The sequence below is a fragment of the Stegodyphus dumicola genome, chromosome 5 (genome assembly GCF_044657685.1).
Source record: "Stegodyphus dumicola isolate Sdum_Otavi_A_Nest chromosome 5, ASM4465768v1".
NCBI lineage: Eukaryota > Metazoa > Arthropoda > Arachnida > Araneae > Eresidae > Stegodyphus > Stegodyphus dumicola.
Window position 1 is genome coordinate 56,195,866 of NC_140772.1, and position 8,702 is coordinate 56,204,567.

Sequence of the window (8,702 nt, forward strand, 5' to 3'; positions counted from 1 at the left end):
TATTATAAAACATTGATTCATTAAAGTGAAGTCTTTGTCACCCTCGAGGAGAAGGAAATTTCTTCAGAAATTTGTTTATAGCAGAAAGCCAGTTCCTGGAGAGTCAATCGAAGGATCTTAAAACTCCGTATAATTGTGCTGCCTTTTACTGTAGGATAAATATTTCTGTTAATGTAAAAGGAGGAGTAGAAAAGGCGTATTTAGAACTGCAATGTTTTCTCTTTGCTTTATTTTCTCCCACGATGTTTTGTAGCACGACGGTTTTGCCTTGCGTTGTTTTCTCCATGATGTTTTCGTCCGTGGTGCATCAAAGACCACATCTTCGCATATCCTTTCGTGCATTGGCTACTTTAAAGATCAAATTTACTCCAACCAAAATTTAATTCTTGGAGCGTCTTAAGTCTTCCGGACTTGATCTGATTCTCAGACAAATAGGGTATGATACAACAACAGCAATACATAACTTATTTAAATATGAAGATTTATGATAATATAGTAACACATAGCATTCAGAATATCAGAAATGTATACCTACATTAACGCATTCAAAGACAAAATTTTTTTTAAAATTCTCCTAAATATATATCAAAATAAAAACAGTTTAGAAACAAAGTATTACAGTATTCTAATCGTTTCTCTCAACTAATTTAAATGCAAATTATGTACTTTAAAAAAGAAATCCTATCAAAATAAGGCATTTAAACCCAGTAATCGAAAATTCTAGTAATTTTCGTGTTTAATACACTCAGAGGCAACTTCTTAATGAATATTAAAATACAAGTTAAATTTCAGGATATTCAGAGAATAATAATTCTTTTCTTTTACACATTCAATCTACGTGAATTTTAATTGCTATAGAAAATAACATAAACCTGCAGATATAAAATGATCTTCTCTAGATATAACTGCAGATTCGGAAAATATGTGCTAATATTTTCAAAACGTAAAACTAGACAAACTTTTTTTATCTGGTGTATGTGTGTGAGAGAGAGAGAGATCGATCACTTTTGGATCTTCCTACGTATGTTAATTATTTTAGAGAAAGAGATTATTGCTTTGATTTTAGCGAAAGAAGTTATCCTGTTGAGAATTTAGTTACTATTTTTTATTTTGAAATTTGATTATGACCGTATGAAAAATATTATTGCTTTGATTTTAGCGAAAGATGTCATCCTGTTGAGGATTTAGTTAATATTTTTGATTTTGAGTTGAATTTGAAGTTACCATGTTAAGAACTGCATGTTGTCAAGTTAAACTGCTTTACTTCTGCTGTCCCTTTCCAAGACAGCGGCTCTGAGTCTGTTTCGTTTTAGCTTGTTAAACCGAAATTGTGATTAAATAAATTTTAGGAATTATTTCTACATTCTGTGCGTTCATTTAAAAAAGTGTTTTAATCCTAAATGGTAGTTAAGTCGGTAATTCAGCAATAGCCATTTGAATCCCGCTAAAACGTATCCTATATTTCAGCTTTGTCTCATAATCTGATTTAAATTAAAAAAAAAAAAAAATCTGAAAGATTTTCAGATTTTAACGGTCGCCCAAAAGAATTTGTCGCCTAAAACGTTTTTGTTACGCTGTGGCTGAGCTCACAGTCTACTGAATCTGCCGTTGCACTCACTTCTGCTAACCCATTTGTTTTGCCTTTCTAGCTGCATTGTTAAACATAATTTTCTTCGCTCTTACACCATATGCAATTCAACAGCAAAATCACAAAGTATTTATTTAAATTAAAAAAATTAAGAATTTCCGATGCAGTGTTAAGTGTTGGCATACAGTTATATATATTTTTTTCAATCTTTCTCAATTTATCATATTGATAAGTTTTCTTAGTAAGATGGCTAGCAAAATTTTATTTTGTCTTTTTATTATTAACGTTTGTGTGTTAACTTCATTTATCAAATATCAAAATTTTCGCACTTACGCCACAAATTCACTTTAACAATAAAGTCTCCAGATATTTAAAAAGAGCATATGTTTAGAATTTTCAATAGACAGTCTCTCGCGCGAGATATATATATATATGTGTGTGTGTGTCTGTGTGTGTAATAATAAAATTCCATAGTCAAAAATACACTTAAAATTCTAACTGTATGTTCTTTTCATTTTTTAATGGCGACAGTCTCTTATTTGAAAGTACGTGGAATTAAATCCACAGCCCCGTAGTCAAGTTGTTTTTACCGCCTTTTCTACACATACAGTTATAGAATGTTCTGGAGATATTTAAAGCGAACTGGAATGGCTGACGTCATTTCTTGGAAGCTCCGCCTTTCCAGAGGCTATAAAAGGACTCGCAAAGGAATATCGGGGTCTTTTCTTTAATGTAACGATGCAGTAAACTTCATACAAAAAGTTATTAGTAATTCTTTTTTATTTACTCCGGAAATATGATATTGTAACCGCTATTTCTCCTGACCAATAATAAATGGATCCTGTTTTTTAAACTTATCGTCTGATAATTTAAGCTACAACTACATCTATATTTCTTCACCAGTCTATTTATTCCGGACAAAAGCTGATACATCACATATATATATATATATATATTCCGTACAGTGTTGCTACTGCTTGTTTTGAAATCTTTGAATTTGTTAATCAAAAATTCATTAAAGTTTTACAAAATATGCAAATTTAAAATTCAAAATTCTGATTTCCAGGTGCACATGTTCGGGTAGAGGACACCATTATTCAAAATTTAATGGCTCTAGGTACCGTCTTTTTTCCACACTGCGAAAAGCATTCATACATTCATGCAGACTCTTCATTATTTAATATATTTGAAAATAATACAGGGCGATTATGTTTGATGACAATAATTTGAAAAGTGATACACCGTTTATAATGATTCAACGCAAAATCCCATTTCGAGACTAATAGCCCTTTTGGGCTAATAAAATTTGACACAGATGGTTATAAATAATTTCAATATAAATTTCTCTTTAGTTTGTTAAGTTAAATAAATACTTGAGAGATTCTGCATTTCAGTCGAAAGTATGGAATAGTCCAGAATAATATAGGCATTCAATGAAATGGTTTTCTTTTGTCAAATGAGAAGAAAAGCGAGCAGCATCAACTACGAAAGAGGTCAATATCTTTCCTATAATTGGCCACTGGTATATGATGGAGATCACTATGCATGTCAAGGAAATCAAATGATTAACCGCAATCGTTGCTAGGCTATTTATTCGACGTAGAACTTACTTTTTTGCCTACTTTTATTACTATTAGCAGAAGAAGAGAAGCCTGGAGCTGAGTTGAGACAGATTGGCTGTTTAATCCTCCTTCGCGTGAGGACGCAACAGGTGCACTGCTTTCTGACAATATTAGAACTGAATTAAATATCATGTTTTTAATGTAGACACAGGTCGATAACAGCGATACAGATAAGACATTTTATGATGTCAGATTTTCGTGACAGAGTTTGTTATTATTATTTTTCACTACTTATCAAGTTCAGTTTCTTTCATATACCTTTGTTAGAAGTCTCCTCTTCGTTAATTATTATTATTAGTCCAAAGGGGGTAATTTGTCCTGATGGACTATTAATTTCGTTTTGGTATTTTGCGTTGAAAACTTTAAAAGGCTGTATCACTTTTCAGATCGTTGCCACCACATATTATCGCCCTGTCTTATATTTAAGGAAATTAAATAATAAAGAATCTGCATAAATGTATGTATGTTTCTCGCATTGGGATAAAACAATGGTAATTAGAACCATCAAAATTTGAATAACGTAATCTTCCATAGAATATGAGCATGTGGAAGCCCTAATTTGACTTTGAAATTTGTTTTATTATCGATTTCAGATTTTGTAACACTTTAACGAATTTTTGATTAAAAAACTAAACGATTTCAAAGCGAGCAATGGCAACACAACGAAAAAAAAAAAAAAAAAAACATTTTTATCTCCAACGCGCGAGACTCTGTATCGGAAATTCTAAAGATATACCCATTTTAAAATTAATATTTGCGATATTGCTGTTAAACTGAATTTTATAGTTTGAGTACGTGGAAAATGATATTTAATGAATAAAGGTAAGACACAAAACGTTAAAAAAACGCCCTTTTAGACGTAATTTAAAATCTGAAATCTTTCAGTTTTTTTATTAGTTAATTAAGTTAATCGATTAAAACTTTGGTCTCATTTTAGTAACATTCTTTATTAACATTATATAAAGTTTTTAATAACATTGCAATTTTAGTTTTATTTTGTTTTGTTTAAGTTGCGTATAGATTTGATATTTCTTTAAAAAAAAGGATACCGCACCCCCCAAAAAAAAGCATTAGCTAGCCAAATCCTAATTCTTTTTTTATTTCAAACTAAAATTATTAATATACAGTTGCCGTTAAATATTATTTTATAAATTTGTTACATCATTTTCAAATATTTACCTCGTGAGCTTAAAGGAAATATACTTCAACAATTTTCATCATTAGATCAAATGAAAAAGCTTTGAATGAATTTAGCGAGCTATATTCTTTTGTCTTCAGGTTCTTTAACCATTACCGTTCCCAACACCTTTATTATATGTTTTAAAATGAAGATGAGTGTCAGTTAAAACTGAATAGAAACTATAACTTTAAATATTTAATTAGTTTGTGTAGGCAGCAATAGAAAACAAAATGCATAATTTGGTAGACAATAGAGAGAAATTAAATTTGCTAAGGCAAGCAACAAAATAGTCATGTAGAATAGTTGTTTGAAATAAACTAGTTTATTATTTTAATAAAGTGGAATTTTGATTACTTGCATTTATGAAGGGCGAGTTCTAACGGGATGAGTAAGAATGTGCGTGAAGAAAATAAATTTTAAAAGAAAAATCTGATGTGGACAACATATGACTTCCCTGTATGGACTATTAAATTATACACATTTTTGCTACACTTAAAATTTAAACTTATTTCCTCGAATTATTCTAACTTGAATAACCGATCCCTCAAGGCAAGCTGAAAATGACATCAAAAATTGAAAATTTTGAAATTAGCTATCGCAGTCAATTTTTGTCAAACAATTTTTGGGACAAACTTCTCAGTATTTTATTTTTTCATAACGAGTGTAAAACTTTCACAAATATAAGTATAGGAACCGGGAAATTGCATTAAAAGTTACACTGGTGTGCAAACTTAAGCAACAGGTGTTCTTTTTGCCATAACTCCACGAGAAATCTTCTGAGAGACATGAAATTCAGAAATGTGAGACAGCAGTTTGTATTTAAACGATGACGAAACCATGGGTGCACAAAAATGAATACAATGCAAACAGTATGAAATGAAACAAAAAAGGCTTTATTGGACTTATAGTATCGTTACACAAGACTCTCTGTACAAAAGGAAGAACAACAAGCAGATATTCCTTAGCATGGGATATGCCCTCCCATTACTGCAATGGTTGCTTCGCACCGTCTCTCCATACTCAGCACCAGACTGTCCAATAGATCTTGAGGTAAGAGTGTCCATTCCTCAATCACTATCTGTTTCAGTTGTTCGGTGTTCCCGGAGAATGTAATCATGCCGCAAGCCATCTTCCCAAAGCATCTCACACATGTTCTATTGGATTTAAATCAGGGAAGTACGCTGGCCAATCCTTTCGAGTGATATCTTCACTTTTCGGTAGCTTCTGAATAGCAGGAGTCCGGTGTAGCCGTGCATTGTCATCCATAAAATCGGTCTGCTCCAATGGCACCACAGAACAGACGCGTATGGGGAAGGATCACCTCCTGACAATAGCGATCTCCGGTTGTAGAAACTCCGTCGTAAATAGGGAGCTGTGTGCGCCCGTTCAGCATAATGCCACCCCAGACGAAATCTATAGGATCACCGTAACGGTCTCTTTCCGTGATGTTACTGGAATGAAACTATCCTGGGATCCTGGAATGAAACCATTACTGGGATGAAACGACCTCTCTCCAAATCAGCTGGCATTGAGAATTGTTTGTAGCACTCATCCATAAAGAGAACACTACTCCATTGATGAGATGCGCAGTTTTTGTGCTCCTTGCACCATTCTAAACGGTGTCGTCGATGGCCAATTTTCAAAGGGATGCAGCATAAAGGATGGCGGGCGAATAGGCTACCTTTGTGAAGGCGTCTAGACACAAAAAACTGCGACACTTGTCGCCCTGTTGCTGTATACAGTTGTTGAGCTATGGCGCTTGCTGACTGGTTTCGGGCTCTTTTTACCTGCAAGACGATATATCGGTCATCCACAGCAGTTGTTTTCTTGGGTCGGCCACCACCAACCTTTCTAACAGCTGTACTTATGGTTCGGAAGGTTTCCCAAGCGCGCGCGAAACGACACTTTTGTTCATCCCGAATTCTATAGCTACACTGGTCACACTATGCCCTTCCTCCAGCTTTTCCATCATTCTTCCAGGTGTGTGAAGTCATCCAGGTGATTACTTCTAGCCATATTTCACAAAAGAACTCACTTGTACTTGCAGTGAATGTCTTTAATTGCGTCTACGTCCTTCCTTTTATTGTAGACTTAAGTTGAGCCCGCCGACCGCACCTGTTTTGCGTACGCTCACGTCGCCTGTGACGTTTTGTTCCTGACATTTGCATACGTATGAACTTTCTACTGAATTGCGTGTTCATCGCAAGAACTTCTTTTCTGCAATTTCATGGCTATCTGATTAAAATTTATATTGTTGCTTAAGTTTTGCACACTAGTATAGATTCGTTCGTTATTTGTGGATTTTTTTTTTTATTTCGACATTTCCAAAATATGAATATTTTCATCATTAAAACACTTTGGTAACTGGAAGTTGGTAACTGGAAGTATGCGACTACGACCAACGATTACGAAAATAGAGGACGGTTAAGGATTTTTAAGCCGGATAAGAAGTGGATATATATATGTAATATTTTTGAAGCATAGAAGAGGAATCAGCTTGCAGTCATCGTGGCTTTTGGTGAAGGCTTACAGATGAAGATAACAAAACATGAACTTGAAGAATTTCCAATCTTTGTTTCCACGCATATAAAATCATCTCAGTAGATATTTATCCAATCACAATGAAATCCGATACATTTCTGTGACTCAATCATAATGAAATATGATAAATTTCTCTGTACATTGGTTTAACAAGAAATGACGCAGGCATTTTACAAAAGCGAAGCGAGGAGATATAGTAAGGTGGAAGATATTAGAATAATAACGTAATTAGTTCGCCAGAGGTACCAGAGTAGCTGCGATAATAGAGACAAGCTATGATTGGTTAATATTAGTTTTAGTTGCCCTTTTCCAATAGCGTTACGTTACATAGAAAAATCTCTATTTTAGGAGAACAGATGAATTTAGGAGTAAAGCACCAAATCTAGAATGTTAATTTTGAGGTCGCCAATTATTCTTTTAAAGCAGCTATCGTATTTTGTTATATCATATATATATATAAATATATATATTGTTACGAAATGTATAGGCGCGGTAAGATAGTTTCGCCGCAAAGCAGTTTTAGGATTGCCATAAAATGGCAAGGGAAAGAAGGGTTGCCACATTTGGCAAGAAATCGCCCGTTTGGCGACAAAATTGGCGATATGCCATGGACTAATGGAGAATCTTCTGGAACGAATTCTTACCGGTTTAGCCCGCAATGTTCTCGAGCACAAGCCGAAAGCTATATAAACCCTGCTGGTCCGAGTGCGAGTGAGTGAGTATGCCTAGTTTAGCGAGCTGATAATCGGTCATTGAGAGAGTGTCTCGAGAGTTCGAGATAGTGTGTCTCATCTAGTTAGTCCGAGCGGAGACGATCAAGTTGACAGCCGGCCAGCGAGTGCCGAGTAACGAGTGCATCGAAGAGTTTCCTAGTGTATTGCGGTTAGTGCATCGTCGAGAGAGTGTCTTAAGCTCTGGGAACGACTGAACCGAAGAAGAGCTGTGCTCTGTGTGTCGTCGAGTGCAGAGTGTCGTCGAAAAGAGTCGGGAACTGTACTCATGTGCTTTGCAGTGAAGCTGCCTCCATTGCCTGACAGTATGAAGGCTGTGTCGCTCAACGTGTCAGCGTGTTTATAACAGTTCGATGACTGTAAACGAGATTTTGAAGTTGTCCTCAAATTACTGGCCAATAAAGTGTGTTTCGATACTTCATCAAGTAGTGTCGTTGTTATTTACTCCAAATCCACTCGAACCCCGTACGAATGTGAAGGAAGAAAATAACGTAACAACTGGTGTCAGAAAAAAAAAGTAACAATACATATGTGGGGATTTTAAAGGATGAACAAATTAATTAACGAAAGACATTTTAATTAGACAAACGATTATTACATAAATTTAACATTTAAGAGAATTAAACAAGTAATGATTCGTCAAAGTTCTTTTTGAACAGAAGCAGCGTCTCTGCTTTCACGTCAATCGTCTATCATCTCAAAACGGTAATTTTCCTAATTTTTGCTTGGCGCCTTCGCAGCTCGTAGAGAGAATGACGTCACGGCATCTGGTTTTCATCACAGCTCCAAGCGATCGGCACTACATTTCGGCCATCCGAGGGTGGACTGGCCCTCCAGGACACTGCAAAATACAAAAAAAAGCAACAAGCAAATATATACAGTAACAGAAATAAGTGTTCGTGAAAAATTTTAAAGCGCCGTCCATTTCTTGAGGAATTCGGCACATGTGGTGGTGCATATGGGACCCTCATGGCATCCTTCCTTTATTACGTCATAGGTGTTACCACCCTTAACTTTCTTGATCTTATAAGGTCCGAAAT